Source organism: Microtus ochrogaster, linkage group LG7_11, assembly GCF_000317375.1.
Source record: "Microtus ochrogaster isolate Prairie Vole_2 linkage group LG7_11, MicOch1.0, whole genome shotgun sequence".
In the NCBI taxonomy this organism is placed as follows: domain Eukaryota; kingdom Metazoa; phylum Chordata; class Mammalia; order Rodentia; family Cricetidae; genus Microtus; species Microtus ochrogaster.
In genome coordinates this window covers 19,633,693-19,654,750 of record NC_022032.1, presented here as the reverse complement: position 1 = coordinate 19,654,750, position 21,058 = coordinate 19,633,693, and positions in this window count along the sequence as shown.

The following is a 21,058-nucleotide window of genomic DNA, read 5'->3' as shown; positions in this document are numbered from 1 at the left end:
AGAGAGAGAGAGAGAGAGAGAGAGAGAGAGAGAACTTGCTTTAGTGACTCATTTAACATTAGAACAGACCTGTAAATCCAGGATAATAGCAATCAAATTGTTTTATTTTATTCTTTTGTGGGTAGGGGTGTTGCGTCTGCGGGTCTGTATTCCACACGTATCACAACACCACCTGACGCAAGAAGAGGGTGTCCAATCCCCTGAGGCTGACCTGGTAGACAACTGTAAGCCACCACACGCAGGTGATGGAGATCAAATCTGTGTCCTGTGGAAGAGCAACCAGTGAGTCCTTTTAACTGATGAGCCACCGTTCCAATTCCTGTAACAGCATGCCCTTTTAACTTTACAAATTACCCCAGAAGTGAAAGAACAAAATTCATCTCGGGGCTTTGGGAAGGGATGAAGAGGGTGGAGAAGGGGCGGGTGTACAGAGGGGAACCCTCAATAGTTTCCATCTATTGCTGAGTCAAATGGATCAAGAGAGAAATATCAGTGGCTAATTGTGAGAGCAGGGCTCTTTCTAGTGCTCTGCAAGGTTCTGGGCTTTGAGATATTTGATAACAAAAGGGACAGAACGGAGGGTGTGACAGCACCAAGGTGCTGTCGTCAACATTTGGGACCTGACTATTAGAGACACCGAGTGACAACCTAAGCCAGCCTATTCTGCGACCCTCTTTCCAGAAGGTCAACTGTTAGCTCAACAACCGATGGGTTCCAGTATGCACTGGCAAAAATGTGTGGGTTGGTTGTCCTTTCTCTTTCTTAATGACAGAATTGGCCTAAAGCAAAGCCGGTGCCTTTCGGACCCACCCAGTTGTCTTTTCCAAGAGCAGGCTGGAGGAGGAGTCTCCCAGGTGAGCAAGGAGTGGCGGTACCCCAGGGGGAAGGGCGGGTCCTGGGAACAAGGGAAAAGGTTACTGCAGGTCAGAAAAGAGGAGGTGTGGAAACAGGGCCAACTTTGCTTGGCTCCAGCAGGTGCCAACTGGCAGACCTAAGAAAATGGCCTATGAGGCAAAGAGAATCCTGTGTTTGGCCATGTAAATGATACATGGACTTTCCCTTCAGGTGCTGCTCAAGGGCCCGAATCCAGGGCAGGAAAGTTGTTGAGATGCACCTTGCCGTGATAGGTACGTGGCCACCCCATGCCACTTTCTGTGTCAGTGTCTTAAGATAGGATGACTTCAATCCACCGTCCTGGCTCATGACCTTTGAGGGCCCAGGGACATGTCATCAATTATGAGACACAAAGGGATGTCCCCTCTGCTCCTAAATTCTTCCCAGATCCCCTACTTCCCACTAACAGTAGGTGTAATGCTTTAAGTAAGATGCTGCAGGTTCCCGAGTGGCTACAGTGGGCCATGAGTCCCAGGCAGGGAGTGGCGTGGTAGGTGAGAAACCTCAATGGGGCAGCCAGTCCCACAAGGAGAGACAGACAGATGGGCACACCATGAGACCATGCTGCAGGTCTCTGAAGGCAGCTGGTCCCAAGCAGGGGGCCACTAGGCTGGTGAGAGACAGAGACATGGATAGACACGCCATGCAGAGTGAGGTTGGATATTTATCTAGTGGGTTATGGAAGGGAAGGGAAGAAGGGGAGAAGAGCAGAGAGAGGAGAGAGAGGAGAAACAGAAGCGGGAAGGGGAGAAGTGGGGACAGACAGACAGACAGACGCTGCCTCTTCAAGAGGGCGACAGAAAAGGAAAGGACCCAGGCTGGAAGCTGAAGATCAGCTCGCCTTGGCCTGGAGGTGGGATCATTACAGTAGGAGCCCCCTGCCGAGGTAACTGGCAGGATCTGATCCAGTTCATCGTCCACTGTTCTACCAGGAGAGTGATCTGAGAACCGGGTTCCCTTAGGCCCTGTCTAAAATGGCCTTCATTTCCTGATGCTCTGTCCTTTCCTTGCTGTCCTTACACAGAAAACACATGTACCATGGCATCCTTGGTGCTTCTCAAATCTTTAGGAGGGCCTCTGGTGGGAATTCCACCCCAGACCCATCCACACCATCTCAAAGTCAGGTTTAGAGCTTCCTTCATCATCTCTTCTCCCCTCTAGCAGGTACTTCCTCAGTCCCTAGACTAAGGGCCACCGTCTCTTGCTGTCCCTGCATCCCGCTGGTGACAGAGCCCTGCCAGTGTTCCTCAGGAGTGTCTTCTTCGTGCTTTCTTTCTGCAGATGGAGTTTCAGAAAAAGCCTCTGGGGTGTAAGGGCCACAAGGGTTACTGAACATCCTAAATGTCTCTCCGGCTTGGTTTTTGGCCCGCTTGTACCCACAGACAGGGAACATACTAAAAGAGAAACTAGGGCTAGAGAGACAGCTCAAGAGTTCAGATCAATTGTTGCTCTTGCAGAGGACCAGGGTTCAGTTTCCAGCCATCTGTAACTCCAGTTGCTGGGAGTCTGATGGCATCTTCTGACCTCCATGGACACCAGGCACGCATGCGATGTACATGCATACATATTGGCCAGCACTCATAGATACAATGAAATAACTACATCTAAAATAGAGAAACCTAGATCTTGCTGTAGTTAGTGGTTTGAATGAAAATGGTTCCTATAGAATCAGCCGAGAGGGGCTGGAGAGATGGCTCTCAGTGGTTAAGAGCATTGCCTGCTCTTCCAAAGGTCCTGAGTTCAATTCCCAGCAACCACATGGTGGCTCACAACCATCTGTAAAGAGGTCTGGCACCCTCTTCTGGCCTTCAGGCATACAGACAGAATATTGTATACATAATAAATAAATAAATAAATAAATAAATAAATAAATAAATAAATAAAATAATCAGCCGAGAGTGGCATTATTGGAGGTGTGGCCTTGCTGGAGTAGATGTGGCTTTGTTGGAGGAAGTGTGTCACTGGGGGGCATGCTGTGAGGTTTCAGAAGTTCAAGGCAGGCCTTGCAGCTCACGATCTCTTCCTGCTGCCTTCAGATCCAGCCCTCTCAGCTACTTCTCCAGCACTGTGTCTATCTGCATGCCGTCATGGTTCCTGCCAAGACAATAATGGATAAACCTCTGAACCATGAGCCACTCCTAATTAAATGTTTTCCTTTATAAGGTTGCCATGGTCATTGTGTCTCTTGACAACAACAAAATTCTAAAAAAAAAAAAAAAAATAAATTCTAACTAAGACACTTACTATCAAACTGCTGGGACAGAATCTCTGGAGATGGGACTGGGGAATCTGACTCCAAAGTTGAACCCTTGTGCCTAAGCACGTTCTAACAGATCCCAGAATGATGAGGTGATAATGTAGACATTTGGAGCCATATTTCTTCAGTTCAGAAACAAGCTTGACCGCTTCTTGGTTATGTAAACTTTGGTAGATTCTGTGTCTACCAAAACCTCCAGTTCCCTGGTTGGTCAAATGGGAGTCAATAAGAGGGTTAAATACACATGGTTAAAGGCTTAGCTGGCTGGCTCATGGTTGCAGACTTTACAATTGTGTAAAAGGCATACACATTCAGGAGGAAACACATGTTGATTTTTAAATTGGAGTTTTCCCTGAGGTAGTAAGATGTGGTCCGATATCTCAAGGTACTGGGTAGTGACCATGAGTCACAGGGTCACAAGAGGGACAACCAACACTACAGTGGGCTGGGCTGCCCAGCTCCGCTGCTCAGAAGGCTGACCCTAGCATATGCATTTTTAATAGACAGTGTTTCTAGCTTCTGCCGGGTTTACTGGTGTGCAAACATTCATGAGGAGGGGAGTCCCATGAAGCATCCAGACCAGGGTGAGCACAATGTAAGGCGTGATGTTCCTATTCAGTATACAAGTCACGAGTGGACCTTGCAGTTCAAGCATTTTCTGTGTATATACATGCACACATGGACATGTGTAAACAGAGCTCACCAATGAGGAAGTCCCAGGGGTCCTCCTGCCCCACCTCCTTGGAGGTGCTGAGGTTACTGATGCGGCTTCACTTGGCTTTTCGTATGAGTGTCATGGGTCCAAAGTCAAGTTCTTGTTTGTGCGGTAAGCACTTTCTTGAAATATTATTCCCACCCAGTCACATCCTTACTCACAAATACTACACTGTATCCCAGAGAGTGGTGCAGAGTCCCCTGGTCACGTGACTGGAGGGACCGTCAGTGGCGATGAGGCAAATTGGCATAAATCACTCAGGATGAGACAAGAGAGCAAGGCAGCTCATGGCCGAGGGCTTCCTCAAAAAGCTGGAACCCAAGTCCAACTCAGAGAATAGCAGGCAAGCCAAAGGGACAATGTCTGACTTGCATGGTCCTGGATCTGATCCCCATCACTAAAAACAAAACCAATAAAAGCATCATTGGCTTTTTGGCAGGCACAGTGATACACCCTCTAATACAAGAGACTGAGGTGGGAGAATTTGAAGCTAGCCTGGGACAATAGTGAGGAGTGAGGGAAGAGGGAATTGGAGGAAGGATAAGGGGGCAGGAGGAGAGGGAGGACGCTCTTCCAGGCACCTGATCCATACTTCTCAAAGTTCTCTGAGTCATTAAAATCAAGACTAACAAAACTGTAAAATCGTTACACGTTATAACACACATAATGCCCACATACATTAGAAAAGAATCTACTACAACATAAAATCAAAGGCAAGGTTAAATCATGAGGCCTGTGAAACAGCTTGGTTGGTAAAGGCACTTATACAAAGCTTGGCAGCTTGGTTGTGGTCCCTGGAACCCAACATATGCACACAAAGATTACACACACACACACACACACACAGAGAGAGAGAGAGAGAAAGAGAGAGAGAGAGAGAGAGAGAGAGAGAGAGAGAGAGAGAGAGCGCATCAATCAATAAAATTTAAAGTTTTAAAAAATATGGTGGATTCTAACTGGAATTATGAAATAGAAATAAGGAAATCTGAGTACAATATGACTTCAGTTTCTGGCACTATGTCAATACTGATTCACTGACTGTAACAATGTCCCATTTCAATACAAACTGTTAATGATAACAAGAATGGGGGTAAGGCAGAGTACATGGGAATTCTACACTCCTTCTGCAGTTCTGGGTGGATGCAAATTTGGATGAAGTCCTGAAAGAAGCAAAAGACATCAGAGGTAACTAGTGACCCTAACCCTGGACTCATGAGCATCAACAAACCCCAGCCCCTAGAATATTTCAAACACTCTACCAACTCTCCACATCACTTTTATCCACGTAAGAAAAACTGAGGAAAAAATATTTTAAAAAAAATTTGGAGTCCAGCAAAAGCTGTACAATGTGCAATTTGTCGTTTTCACCATCGTGAATTTATAGCTCAGAGGCATTGAGTGCAGTCACATCGCATGGCAGCCACCGCCATCCGTCCCCAGCAAGGCTTCCTCTTCCCTAACTCAACTCTGTGAAATGCGCGCTCCCCATTCCCCCGCCTCCGGTCACCATGTTGCCTTCTGTCTTAATGAACAGCTTATTCTAGGAGCCTCAAAGAAGTAAAATCCAGGGCTGTCCTTTTGTGACTAGCTTCTTTTGTTTAACGGAAGGTCTTTATGTTATGTTGCAATTGACTTCGGGATAGGAAAGGTTTATTTTGGCTTCTCACTTCTGAACATTTCCTTTTAAAGGCTGAAGAATATCTTAAGATGTGACTGTATCACCACATGATTTTTTTTTTTTTATTTCACAGAGTGATTAGACTTATCACAGAATGATTGTTATGGGGGCCACAAGTGCGAATATGTCATATTCCCAGATTCCTCCACGTCTTCCTGCTTTGTGATCAAAATCAGCTTCAAGGCCTCTCTACCTCAGTGTAGCTTTGAGTACACGCATGCCCCGATGCTTTATTCCAAAATGTAGTTTTGCCAGAGATAAGTGATACCAGCATCTATAGTCAGATCAAATCCCTCTTGGCTAGGCCTTTGAAGGGATTCATACGTAAAGGTGACTTCCTGCATATTTTGTGGGTGGTTTTAAGCTTGCTCATTGCCCCAAGCATGGGAGAATTAAGGAGATCAAACATCGTTCACATGATGGTATGAACTGCCCTGAAATGGCCTCTTTTCTTTGATTCTCACGTCATAGTAATTTCAAGGCAACTGACTGGATTCTAAGCACTACCCTCACCAGGAACCCTGCGCCCATTGCTAAGGATGCTGCCGCCGTCCTGCATGATAGAGAAGGCTTCATCCTTTTAGTCGGGGTCAGCAGAGGTGCCTGCACTCTCCGTGGCTTAACTGAACAGAGAATTATTTCTCACCCGTGTAAGAGAGGTTGCTCCCTTGTATGCCACCCTCCTTTCCATAGGTGATGCGAGGTCGTCTTCTTAACTGTTGTTTGCTGACATTCTCTAGTTCTGGTCACGAGAACGGGAGAGAAAGCCGAAAACCAACAACAAAAGCCTAAGTCTAAACAGCTGTAGGCTGGAAGTGACATTTCCCTTCTGCAGGCACACCCCTGGTAAGAATTAGTCAGAAGACCCAACTTGTGAGCAGAGACGGGGAGGGGGGGGGTTGGAAGTGTTCTCTCCCTGTCCACACTCACGTGGCTGCACACTCACGTCTCCGCTTAAGAAGCAGCACAGATCCCTTGAGTTCTGTCATCTTCTCTGAGACTTGGGTCTTGTCTTGGCGGTATGTATTTGTAATCCCAGAACTTGGGATGCTGAGGCAGGAAGATTCCAATTTTGAGGACAGCGTGGGCTGCATGTCAAGACTTGTCTTCAAACCCCAAAGTTAACAAGGGAGGTCTGTCCTGGCGATTTCGCTGTCACACTTCCCTGAGCGGTCACTTGCCAAACACTTACTGCACAGGAGAGGCTGTGTCGGTCAGCTCTCCTTCACCGCGACAGAAGCACAAATAATTTAAATTGACGAAGGCTTGGTTTTTGGTTCACAGTTTCAAAGGAGTCAGTTCCTGGTCACTGCCTCTGTTGCTTTGTGCCTGAACTAAGGCAGTGCACCATGGCAGGAGAGTGACTGAACATCCTCCTGCTGTTCCCCTTCTGCCAACCAAGAGGGAGAGAAGGAGAAGATGGGACCAGGAACAAAATACCCTCCCCAAGGCATGCCCCAGTGACCCTCTCTCTAGTTTCTACCACCCAAAATATCCCTATTAACTGGGATCTAAGAGTTCAACGCATTAGCCACGGGAACACTTCATGTTCAACCATACAGCCATCAATGTGAACACTTTACATATTTCGTTTCTTCTAACTACTTTGTAATTCTTGTGTTACACTTGAAAAAAATACTCTGGGCCCTGTATTGGCTTTCTAGAGCTGCCATTTGAGAAGTCCTACAGACTAGAGAGGTTTTGAACAGCAGCGGTTTCTTTTCTCATGTTCTCTAGGCTAGACGTCTGAGATCAAGTCTCCCATGGCAGTGATTTCTTTTAAGGCCTATTTTCCTGTCTTGTGGGTGTTTAGGTTGGGGCTTCACCCCAGCCCCTGGCATCCATGTGTCCAGGGAGTCTGAAATGTTTGGGTGGAGGGTTCCATTCCAGGCCCCCTACTCTGGGAGATGCCTCAGTCCAGAATCCACCTCCAAGAAAGCCCACCAAACGGTGATCCCTCTCCCAGAGATACTCAAGACCACTCCCACAGGGTATTTAAATGGCCCCTCAGAGAGCAAACACATGGTCTTCTGGTCTTCCTTTCCCTTCTCTGTGGTTTTCCTGTCTTTCTTCCCGTATCCATTCCTGAGGAGCCTGGAAGGCTACCCGGGAGCGCTGACATCCATTAAACCTGGGCTTTTTCCAATTTGGTTTGATTTGATCTGATTTGGATGGCAGAAGGGTTTGTTGGGCCATGAAAACTTTGCATCTGGAGATTACACCAAGGGGTCTTCCCCACTCCCACTGGTCCAACACAGGTTTGAAAAACACCCCCCCACACACACACCTGCTCTCAGCCAGGCTAAGATTGGCTTTGTCCTGATAAGTCCCCATTCCCAAGTCACTGCCTTTAGGGCCCAGGGCCTCATTCACTTGTCAGCTGTCTGTTGAAGTCATGGGCCTGTGCCAGGCTCCAACCCCACCAGGAGGGGCAAGGGCCTGCCCTGCCCTTTTGGGGGCTCCTTTGGGTAGGAGATATCCTTCCAGGGAATTCCCACACCTCCCTGTTTTTGACTCAAAAGTCTGTCACAGTGGACGCATTGTGTTAGGCTTTGAGTCCTGAGTCTCGGCACAGACTTGTAAGATGGGCGCCTTCAATTCAAAGCCAGATCCTCTAATGCCCTTGAGGTGCTTTTTACAAAAATCCTTTTAAATTGGGGCTAACACCATACACTCCTTAACGCCTAACGTAAAACAAACAAGCCCCTATATGCCCCTGGTTTCTAGATGCTGTGCTTCTGCTCCCCCCACTTCTCCCGCTGTTTACCCTCTACAATGAATCTGTGTCCCCCTGTCCTTCTACTCTAAAACTGTATAGGTGTTCCATCCTTATATCTCTGTTCTCCCTTACAGCATCTGCTAATCTGGTCCTTAACGGGACCACCTGTGTGCATCCCTGGCTTCTTCAGCCTACACCGGGATTTTTAAGTTGGTCAGCTGACACAGGTTCCTAAAAAAACAAGGTTTTATTTGTTTGTCTGTTAAAATAATGTGGCCACAGTACGCTTGTTTTATGTCTATGTGTGTATGTGTGTTTGTTTCTATAGTGTGCTTGTTTATGTCTGAGTGTGTGTGCTTGTTTTAAAAATCTATAAAATTTGTAACTCCAGATTACAATAGCTCTGAAAAATACAAACACGTGGATAGCCGCCATTTTGACCTCAGCACCATCTTTGGTAAGAGTTCCCACGTGTGCTGCACCTATGACATTCTTTGACTTATTAAAATATTCCTTTTAATCTTCTTAATTTACTAGCATTGGTAAGCTATAACTAATTCGGCAAAATATATGTCTAAATTTAACTTATAGGTCTAATTTAGAACCTTCAGGTAGAAAGTTTTTATGGCTCAACAAACCTCTCCACCAACACAATAATCCAAATCAGACCAAATCAAACTGAATTAGAAAAAGCCCAGGTTTAATCGATGCCAATGCTCCCAGGTGGCCTTCCAGGCTTCCCAGGGAAGAAGATGGGAAGGAAGACCAGAAGACCACATGTTTGTTCTCTGGGGGGGGACAGTTTCTCTGTGGGAGTGGTCTTGAGCATCTCTGGGAAGGGGTCACCATTTGGTGGGCTTTCTTGGGGGTGGAGTCTAGTCTGAGGCAACTCCCAGGGGAGGGGGCCTGGAATGGAACTTTCTACCCAAACATTTCAGACTCCTAGACACATGGACGCCAGGGGCTGGGGTGAAGCCCCAACCCAGAGATTCCAGACTCTGGGTATAAGGATGTCAGTGGCTGGGGTGAAGCTTCCAACCAAACAGTGGGTAGCCACATTCTTGCTACGTTTTCATACGATCTTTTCATACATACTAATATATCAAATTTCTGGGGCCAGGTTAAAGTAGGGCCACCCTAAAGATTTCACTTTAGCTTCGTTACTTCAAAGAATTTGATGCCAAATATGATTGTGTTCTAAAATGTTTGGGTTTGGAAACTTCTACATATAAGTGTGGTGGGGCCCAGAACATTCCCTAATTTATCTTACAAAATATAATTTAAGAATACATACAAAATTTTCATGTTATTTTCTCTAAACTATTTCCAATAATAAAAATATTTGCTGAGGATAGGCTTAACCACATGAACAGGATACCACCTTAGAGCCATTGAAATGTAACAGCGATATAGGTGATTTTGATACCGGTTCAACAGCTCTCTGGAAACAGCATTCTATATGTTTGTGCTTCCTGGTCTCATGATGACTGCTGCGGCTCCCAATGTCATGCCCGTGCTTAAGGAAGAAGGAAGTGGAAAGAAGGAAGGATTGCACCACCTGTCTTTGTGCCAAGACAGAAACCCTTCCTCACATGCCTTTTTTAGCACCTCATGAATTAAGTTGATAATGTCCTTATCAAACTCTAAGTTGGCCACCGAGCAGTAGAACACGGTGATGAAGTTGGCGTGAGTTTGGGGTGTACAGAGTCCAGAGTGCAGTGTAGAGAGAAGTACAATCTCTTTTGGGATTGCTGACACTCCGTGTTAAGAAATAAGAGTGTTAGAACATTCCGGATGAACTGAGACTACATCTATCAAGTCACTGAGTCTCTTAATTATTGTTCTATTGCTGTGAAGAGATACCATGACTTAGGCAACTCTTATCAAGAAGAGCAGTTAATTGGGTACTTGCTTATAGTTTCAGAGGGTTAGTCTATGATCTTCACAGCAGGGAGCATGGCTGCATACCTGGTGCTAGAGCAGAAGGTGAGAGCTACATCCTAATTCATAAGGAGAGAGAGAAAGAGAGAGAGAGAGAGAGAGAGAGAGAGAGAGAGAGAGAGAGAGCCTGTACCTGGTGTGGGCTTTTGAAACCTCAAAGCCCACCAGCAGGGACACACTTCCTCCAACAAGGTCACACTTCCTGATCCTTCTAATCCTTTCAAATAATGCCACTCCCTGGTGTCTAAGTATTCAAATGTGAGCCTGTGGTGGGGGTGCCTATTCAAACCACCATGCTGAGGAAAATTTCAAGACTGGTGATCTGTAGCTAGCTAACTGACTTGTGATTTGCACACACCTAGTTTCCTGGTTCCTGAGAGAGGACTGGAATCTCCCCTAGATAACAATACTGGAAAAATCCTCAGGGGAGACCATCCCTTTACCCACTACTGTGAACTTCCCCCAATGCCCCCTAAAAGGCAGGCATCAGAGAGAACAGCCATCTCCCATCCCTGGGGGAGGGAGGGGGAACAGTCACACCTGAAACAGGTGGGTGAGTGGGTGTGAACATAAGTGATGTGGACAGTATGCCTCTTTTTCTCCATTGAGGAAACCTAACTTCTTGGATTAGAAGAAGAGTAAATGGGACAGAACATTAGCTCCACCAGGCCATATTATCCAAAAATGACCAGGTATTGCCAGCAACCCCAGAGATGGCACATTTCAGGTGAATGTCAGAGGAAGCAACAGGAAGATGTATGTATAGCCTAGCCACTTGTGGAAACCACCACAAAGGGCACTTTGGTTCCTTCCCTTAGGAAAAGCATGTAGTCCTTGCCCTCGGGACAGCAGCCCTAGGCCCCTGCTATGCCTCACTATATCAGAGAAAAGTGATAGAAAAAAGAGATCGAGGTTTGGACACCACAGTGATCTCTTTGAAAGAGTTTCTAATTCAGTTTTGTGAGTCTGTCATCTGCTGTAACCTTGTTCTGTAGTGGTTCCGGGGAGAGAGAGAGAGAGAGAGAGAGAGAGAGAGAGAGAGAGAGAGAGAGAAAGGAAGGAAAGAAGGAATGAAGGAAGGAAGGAAAAAGAAAGAAAAGAAGGAAGGAAGAAAGAAAAAAAGAAAAGAAAGCCAGTGTTTAAAGTGTCAGGTATACACACTTTGCTGAGTCTTACTACATTGAGATTGTCTTGCGTTCAGTTTGTGTTTTTGCCAATAGAATACAGCATCTTCAGCTGAACTGCACAATAGGTGATTGGAGAAGAGAAGGTTCTGGTAGTGTTTGTCTGCCAGTTACAATGGGAAGACCCCTGGTGGGCACAGGTAAGGAGAAGGGAATGTTGTCTCTACCTGCTGATTGCAGGTATGTCCCACCCCACCTGTCTTCTCTGGTGCTGGGGATCGAACCTAGGGATTCATGTCTGTTAGGCAAGCACTCTACCCTCTGAGCTACACCCCCAGCCCAAGGGAGCTGGGGATTTCATGAATATTGGTTGCTCTTCTTCTTGTGACTAAGAGGGCTTGTAGGGTTCTTGTCTTAGTGGCACCTGAGGGTCCCGAGTCCTCAGGGCGTCAGAAGGAACCAGCGGTCATGCTACAATGAGGGAGGGACACTAGAAGTCATTCACATGTGTCCTATCCCACAGAGGCGGACAGCACACAGGTCCTTAAGCAAAACCAGTTATATTTTTGTTAGATAGAGATCTGGAATCTTAAAGGACATCACATCAGCCACTGACGCTGGTGACTCATTCAGAGCGCTTACTGCATTTTATCCCATCTCGCAAAGAGGTGGAAAGATGTGGTGGGCAGTGGAGACCTGACTCCCAGAGCCTTCAGGTGATCTGTTTGCATCCAACCATCAGGAGATCAGCAATGACTTCCCAGCGTCCCATCAGCATCAGCCCCAGTCCCCAGCCGAGTCCACCTCCACCTGCCTACTGCAGTTTGGATGCCCTACCGGGATTCCAGCTCTCTGAACTCAATATGAACCTGCAAGCTCGCTCAGGGGTTCCTGTGCTGGGAAACTTGGAGCCATGCTTTCTCCCTTCTTCCCTTCATTGCCAGCCAACTGGCTATGAAAATGCTGGATCAAAACCACTACCCAGATGTGGACACCTGATGCTCTGTGAAACTTCCCAGTTCATGCGGGCTTACTGCTAACCGCCTACCAACACATTCCCGTGCCTCCAGGCTCCAGCCCCCCCAACCTCAACCTTGCTCCGGGGTCACCTTAAGACCAGTGTGCTTGAAGGTTTTAGAAGCTCAGATTCGAAGTTTCCAGCTGCACAAATAAAGCTGGCAGTGGCTCAGCCACTTCCGTTCTCCCACCTGCTGGCCAGCTCCCAGCTGTAGCTGCAAGGAGCCTGAGCAGGCTTTGATCACGTGCTCACCTCCGGCTTCCTACTTCGCACTTCCTATTTGTTAGTACCGTTTCTCTAGGTCCCTAGAACTCATCTTTTAGGGCTTGTGGACCCCTGTGGCTGCTGCTCAGGTGTCCCCAGAAAACTTGCTGTGATTCCGAGGTGGCTGAGGGAGGGGAGGGACAGAGGCACAAACCTCATGGTCGTTTGCATTTGCCCAGCGGGGCTCAAAGTGATCAAAAGCAGTCCCTTGCCACCGTGGACTTGATCTTCTGAAGCTAATCACTCTGTAAATGCCTCCAAAGGCTATGTGCAAAGAGAAGACCAGGTGATCCAGCCAATGGATTGAGATTAATGTGGGCAGGTAGTAGGCGTGCCTTTGGCTGTCTGAATCTTGGCACTCTGTCATAAAAACTGTTTTGGTTTGTTAAGAACTCACCTGAAACGACTCGGGCAGTCCAGTTTCTCAGGTCACCCTGCAAAGGACCTCCCTTCAATGCCCTGTTCTGGGTGAGCCCCGGGAAAGTCTGACACTGTTCCTTACTTGGAGCTGGGCCAGCCCGGTCTCCATCCAGAGGCTCATTTAATCACATTCTGGATCTATTCTGGTCCACACTCATTTCTCAGAGTGGAAATTGGATTTTTGACAATGTGCCTTTCGCATAGAGTTCTTCGTTCTAATTACAATCCGTCCCCAGCAAGAAGGCCTGTGGTAAAATGGCGGTGTCTGCCAGACCGTGGGCACCTCCTCCAGCCCCCCTGGCTTGGCCGGATGGCATCTTGCTGGCGGCTGACTAGTCTACTTACAGGCACCCAGCTGGAAAGCCGCTTTCTAGATGTGATTTGCTAACCAAAGGGACACCTAGTGACAAATGCGATAAATGACAAGAGCAAAGGACCCCAGATCTTTGTAAAATCGCTTTTATTTTTTAGGGGTTATAAGATGGAATGCCTCAGATTTTTATCGGTCCATTTTCTGGAAAATATATGTCTACTGCCCTTTCAATTGTACTGGATCTAGAAGTATTTATATTAAAAAAATAATAATAAGAGTAAACATGATGACTATGCACTCTAAGACATTTGACTCCAAGCCGAAAGACACAGGTTCAATCCCCCAAATCTACAGAGGAAGGAACTGAATCCTATAGGTTGTCCTCTGACTTCCATGAGTGTGCTGTGGTAGGAATAACCCCTGCCCCCCCCCCACAGACTCTAAACAATCAAACAAAAATATACACTAATAATAAGTTAAGTGTGACAGTACACACTTGCAATACCAACACTCAGGGAGCTGAGGCAGGAGGATCTAGAGTTTGAGGGAAATCCTGTATCAAATTAATAATAATGATAATCAAAACTCTTACTTTCTGCAGGGAGTGATAGTATATGCCTTTAGTTTCAACACTCTGGAGGCAGAGGCAGGCAGATCTGTGTGAGTTCAAGGCCAGCCTGGTCTACGTAATGAGTTCCAGGAGAATGGACAGCCAGAGCTATGTGGAGAGAGTCCTGTCACAAATAAACAAAGCCTCATGCTTTCAAGCTCTCTGCCATCCCCACAAAATATTGTCAGGTTTCTCATGCCTGGCGCCAGAGGTTTGTGTTGAATAGTCTACGGCTATTGGGGGGAACATTGTCAGCCTAGATGGGAGGATTTCATTTAAAGTATGTATACACAGACTTATGTCTTATATATCGATCACATGACTCATGACGTTTCAGACATTCTACCAGCTTACCCTCTGTGTTAGTGTTCTGTTGCTGCAAGGACACACCATAACCATGGTAATTCATAAAAGAAAGCATTTAATTGGGACTTGCTTGCAGTTTCAAAGGTTTAGTCCATTATCATCCCGGCAGGAAGTATGGCAGCTTTCAGGCAGACATGGTACTAGAGAAGAAGCTGAGAGTTCTGCATCCAGATCCACAGGCAGCAGGAAGAGAGAGACTGGGCTTTGCATGGGCTTTTTGAAACCTCAAAGCCCACCTCCAGTGACACTCTTCCTTCAATAAGGCCACACCTCCTAATCCTTTCAAATAGTGCCATTCCCAAGTGCCAAGCATTCAAATCTATGAGTTTATGTGTGTGTGTGGGGGGGATTCTGATTCAAACCACCACACTCTCCTCCCTCCTTCTTCTGCGTTTGTCTCCTTCCAGTTCTCCAAAGCCCTCCCCTTTTCCAGTTTCCCCCTCAAATACCTTGTGTCCTTCTAGTCTCTCTACTGCCTGCCACCATTGTCTTTTTAATTCTGGTTTCCGCAGTCACTGAAGGTTGTATACTCATAGCTGAAGACAGAGCTAGGAAGCTCAGGTGAGGAAGGACATGTGGCATTTGTTATTCTGGGTCTGGGTTGCATCACTCAATGTGATATTTTTCTATTTCCATCCTTTTGCCTCCAAAGTTCATGATTCTGTTTCTCTTTGCACCTGAATAGCATTCTGTAGTGTCTATACACCGTATTTCAATACTCATTTGTCAACTGAAGGACGTTTTGGTTGTTTCCACTTCCTAGCTGCTATGAACGGAGCCACAGTGAACATGTCTGAGCAAGGAGCCATGGAGTAGGGTACCGAGACCTTTGGGCACAAGCCAAGCAGTGGCAGAGCTGGGTCAATTGGTAGGTTTATATTTAAGTTTTTTGAAAACCCCACTGGTTTTTACTGTGGCTACACGGGTTTGCGATACCATCAACAGCCAGTGTGGCTTCTCCTTTCCCTGCATTTGTGATCAGTTATTTTATTGATCTTTTCCATTTATTTTGATTTGCATTTCTCTCATTGTTAGGGCTAATGAACTTTTGGGGGGTGATATTTCTTAACCATTTTTCTTTCTTCTCTTAAGAACTCTGTTAAAATCCCAAGCTCATTTTTGAAAGGGTTATTTTTCTATACTCTTTTGTTTTGTTTTTTAATTCTTTACAGATTCTGGATACTAATTCATCTGGCAAAGTTTCTCTCCTACTTTGGGGGCTTCCTCTTCACTCAAGTGATTGTTTCTTTAACGGTGCAGAGGCTTTCTAGTTTTATAAGGTCTCACTTGCCAATTGTTGGCCACAGTTCCCAGACAAAGAGTCCTATTCAAGCCCCTTCCTATACCTATCTCACGTAGGCACTGCCTATGTTTTCTTCTAACAGTTTTTATGTTTAGTCTTCAATCCATTAGGAGTTAGTTTTTGTGCAAAGTAATAGGCACGAGTCTAACTTTATTCATCTACATGTGGATATCCAGTGTTTGCAACATCATTGGTTGAAAATGCAGTCTTTTTCAAAAAGTGTTACGTTTTTGGCATTTTTATTAGATATTAGATGTCTATGGTTACATGTACTCATGTCTGGATCTTTGATTTTGTACCATTGGTCTAACATGTATGTTTTTTTTAGACCATATTGTTTTTATTACTATAGTTCTATAATATATTTTGAGGCTTGGAATGATTATCTCTTCAGCATTGCTCTTTTTCCTCAGGATTGTTTTGGCTATCTGGAGTATTTTGTGGTTTCATATGAACTTTAATAAGATAGTCTTTCCCCACCGCGGTGAAAATGAGATGGGATCACATCATATCTGTAAATAGCTTTTGGTAAAATTGTCAGTTTTTTTTCTTTTTCTTTTTAAAAACAAATATCAATTCTATCAATCCATAAGCATGGGATAGTTCCGTTTTTTAGTGTCTTTATTGTTCTCTGCAGAGATGTAATGTTTTCATTATATATAGGTCTTTCATCTCCTTGGTTAGGTTTATTCCTAGACATTTTATTTCCTTTGAGGCATTATGAATGGGAGTATGCCCGTGATCTCTTTCTCCATACATTTGTTGATGGAACATAGAAAAGCTATTGCTCTGGGAAAGTTCATTATGTGTCCTGTTTCACAGCTGAAATTGTTGATCCTTTCTGTAAGTTTTCTGGTAGAATTTTGGGGCTCTCCAATGTGTAGCATCGCATCATCTGCAGATAGGGATAGTTTGGCTTCTTTCACTGTTTGCATCCATTTCATTTTCTTCTCTTGTCTTATTGCTCAAGCTAGCGCTTCAAGGACAATACCCAAAAAGAGTCAGGATCGTGGACAACCCCAACTCATTACTGATTTTAGTGGAATTGCTTCAAATTTTTCTCCATTTAGGGTGATGTTGGCTGTGGGTTACTCATATATAGCCTTTATTTTGCTGAAGTACATTCTGGCTAGTCCTATTCTTTCTAAATTTTATCATAAAAGGATGTTGGATTTTGTCAAAGACTTTTTCTGCATCTTTTGAGATGACCGTTGAATTTTTTCCCCCAAAGTCTGTTTGTGTGGTTTATTACATATGTTGACTTTGGTATGTTGAACTATCCCTGCATTTCCAGGATAAAGTCCCTTTTGAACTGTTGGTCAGGATTATTCAACCGGGCGGTGGTGCCACACACCTTTAATCCCAGCACTCGGGAGGCAGAGGCAGGTGGATCTCTGTGAGTTTGAGGCCAACCTGGTCTACAAGAGCTAGTTCCAGGACAGGCTCCAAAGCTACAGAGAAACCTTGTCTTAAAAAAAAAAAATTCAAAAGATTCACCAAGCATTATAGGTCTTTACTATTGCCCTTGATTGTCTCCCAGAAGGGAAGGGAAGTCTCTATTGCTGAAGATACCGTGCACCGCAGACATAGGACCCAGAGGCCCCTGAGCTGGACCTGGCTCGAAAGCCCCCTGCCTGAGGACTAGCTTTTGTCGTATCAGAAGGAGCCAGGGAAACTTCCGTGGGAGGGAAGCAACCAATAGTTTTGCACAGCTCTGATACCTAGGAACTACAACAATGACCAGCAAGGACGCCACACATCCCTTGGCAGTTACTAAAAGCTCACTAATTGGTCTTAAAGCCAACCCAATAGGAAGCAATTCGTGCCTGGTACTGGAAACCTATCCAACTATCCAGGACTGGTGAAATCATGACTATTGAATGGGAACTTGAGATCCCCACTTTACTAAACAATCATAATCCCCAGCTACATGCTGAATAGTTGTCCTTATACCCACAGATAGGTGCAGTTCTCATCCCTCATCAAAGAGCAACTCTCTTTGCAACAGATGGAGACCATTACAGAAACCCACACCTAATCAAAATGCAGAGAGCAAGAGATCTTGTGGTACCCAGCCCCAGCTGATACACATGAAATATAATTCCTGCACCTAAGGCTCAGGGATCATTGTGGAGGAAGAAGCAGAAAGAGCCAGAGGAACAGAAAGTTTGCTGTGAGATTGTGTCTCCTAGAAATGTCTGAGAGGTAACCCCTGTGAAGCCTTGTCTGTGCCTGAATAAGGCATGGACAATTTCTACATCAACGGGTTTGCTCATATGTGAGGACAAAAGCTTTCAGAGCCTCAACCCTAGACAAAGAGCTTTGGGCCATTAAGAATGCTGAAAGTGGGAGAATTATCATCCTCAGGGAAGAGACCCCCGAATGGTTATCTAATACATGTTGAAGGCGAATTTAATTAATCCAGGCCAATGGGTACAAGAAGACAATTTTAATATAAAAGCACACTCACACACCCGGAGTTCAGCGATCCACCGTACACCGGAAACAGGAAGGGCTCCAGTCTCGCGTTCCAATTCATTAGTAAAAACATTCGCCCGAGGCTGTCCCGCCCCAAAAGGCGGGGTCTCTCTACAACATGTAGGCCCATATTTCTATATGATGTGGCAGCCAGGCGCTAAAGCCATAGGCCCTATCCGAGGTGGTCACGTAGCTCTGCAGAGAAGCTGTCTCTGCCTAACAAAGGTCAGGATGTTTGCTCCTTCCTTTGTAATTTGGAGGATATCTTATAGAGATGCTAATTCAGGCCTACGTGACAGCTAGCAGACAGGTAGAAGGCGGACAGGACTAAAGCCCATTCACCTGGTTGCCTAGGAGACAGCCTATTGTGTTTTCCCACTCAATTTGTGTGATGATATATAAGCTGTTTGGGTAATAAGCGGGAGAGATCTTTGGGAGATCGTCAGGAGAAAAGACCCTGAGAGGCTCTTCCATCATGACCATGTAAGCTGTGTCTGATTATTCCTCGCGACTCCGTACCAGTCCAGTTAGGGGAAATAATTATCTGTGTTGGATCCACACGGCCTCCAACAAGTACATAGTGGTCATATATATATATACAGGTAACATTATATGATTGAGTAGGTTGTATTTATGTACTTAGGAATATATACATATACATAACATATACATATTCATGTAACAACACTTAAGGAAAAGAAGCCATACATTTGAAAGAAATCAGGAGGGAGTGGCGTAGGAAGGAGTGGCGGGAGGAAAGGGAAGAGGGAAAATGTTGTAATTCTATTATAATCTCAAAAAATAAAAAATGATTATGTGAATAAAAGCAAAAACGCTTACTTTCCGAGTTCTCTGTCATTCCCCACATAATATTTCCAGGCACCTCTCATGCGGCAGAACATTTGCCAAAATAAAGTCAGGAAGAGGGAGGAGGAAGCCTCAGCCCCCCCCCCCAACCCCGTCTTAGCCATTCTGAGCATGCTCCATAGCTTTGGGACCGTCATTGGCCAATCTGCACCTCAGTGTCCTTAGACTCTGACATTGGGCAGGCTCACGGTGTACCATGCATTTGGATGTTAGACAGCGTTCCCGGAGGCTGCTGGAAATGAGAGGTTAGGAAACTGTCCTTGGAAACCTTTCTGGTACCTGCGCACCAGGCATCTAGACAGAGCACATGGGGCTAAGCCAAAGAACACGCTGTTCCCGCTTTTGCAAGACCACCCATAAATTATTAATGCATTCCATAAAGGCAGAAAGCATGGATAATTGTTCCTTTGACCTCTAGGAGGAGATAACCTTAGGAAACAGAACATTATTCTTTAAAGGGAACATGGGACTTTATAGGTTACCAGTTCCACACTCACCCACCTTTCAGGACAGCAAACCAACATTCACTGGCTCAGGAGAGCAAGGTTAAATTTGCAAAGTCAGAACAGTCTACTGAGAGAAGTTATGTTGAAGAGTAAAATCCTCATGGCCTTATAGCCCAGCACATTAAATGGTGAGGCTGGTTTTTTTTTTACATTAATGTTTACAAACCATATAAGGCAACATAAAAGTGTTACAACTGGTACAATATGCATTAGGTATAAACAGACTTCAGCAATCTTTAGAGAACAGAACAGAGGCTAATCAAGAACGAAGGCAACCATCTTCCAACATTTTTGGACCAATTTTCTTTTACTGAAAATATTCCAATACTTTTAGTTTAATAAATAGAACGAGTATACCATTGAATCTTCTTCACAAGATTCTACCTACCCACAACCTCATTCTCTAACTCCTCCCTACCCACCACGCTCTTAGACCACTTGTTTTTCCCCAGTCATAAAGGACACTGTCCTACCTGGTATCTATCCAGGATGCTACTTTGTTTTGGATTCTCTCCCTCTAGATCAGCCTGTCTCATTTCCTCTTCCTGAGAGGTCCACCTTGACCATTCCATCCAGGATACAGCCCCACTCCTTGTTCTATCTGCTTGGCTGTTTTGCCCTCATCAGGCCTCAACAAGTTACCCATCTCCTCTCTAAGACTCAAAATGGATGAGGCCATGGGATTTTGTCTGTCTTGTTCTAGACAGCAGAAGATATATACAGCATACGCCTGAGTGCATTCAAGCTAATAGCGCCTTTCTGTCCCGAGCTGCCTACAGTTCCAGTTTCTGGGCCTCTTCAAGATCAACTCCCCGTAGGAAAGTAGATTTTCTCGACATCAGGGAGAATGGTGTCTGACTCACTTGAGTTAGCCAAAAAGGTCAAATGACTCGATGAAGGTCACAGGCTCAGAACTTGAACCTGGATCTTACATTGAACAAGGCCTGTGACTCTTCCTATCGTCCCACGGTGTCATCAGGATGGCACAAACCTCCCTGCCTCACCTGGGGCAGGCAGGCCTTGGGATAGCACATCCAAGCGTGCTACTTTCTCTCTAAGCCAGCTTGGAAGATGGAGTCTTGGATAAACTCAGTGTCCTCTGCCTCAAATCTCTCGTTATGGTGCTCACCTCTGAAGGAGTCCAGCCCTGTCTTAGTATGACCTCAATACCCTAAAAACACTCTTTCTTCTCTGGCTTGGAAGAAGATGGGTGTTTCCTCAAGCAGGACATTTCTCAAGCAGGTCTACCACTCCTATCCTACTCAAGACCTACCTTCCTGGTGGTGGTGGGGGGGAGCGTTTACAAAGATACTGTGAATTTTCAAGGGTAGAGGGCAGGGAGCGAGTTTAAGGTGGGGGTCCTGCTAGCAGGCTTAGCTCACTGACTTCGCATCTGAAACTCCAAATAAAACTGACCAGGACAAACAAAGGCTTAAAGAGGCAGTGGACAGTGGTAGGTGACGCAATCTGCTCTTCTCACAGGCCACTTAGGTAACGAGCAAACTCTACCAAAGATAACGCAGAAGGACACTATTCCAAAGTGACCACCATGATGAACATTTCCTGGCTTCTCTCATCAATATAT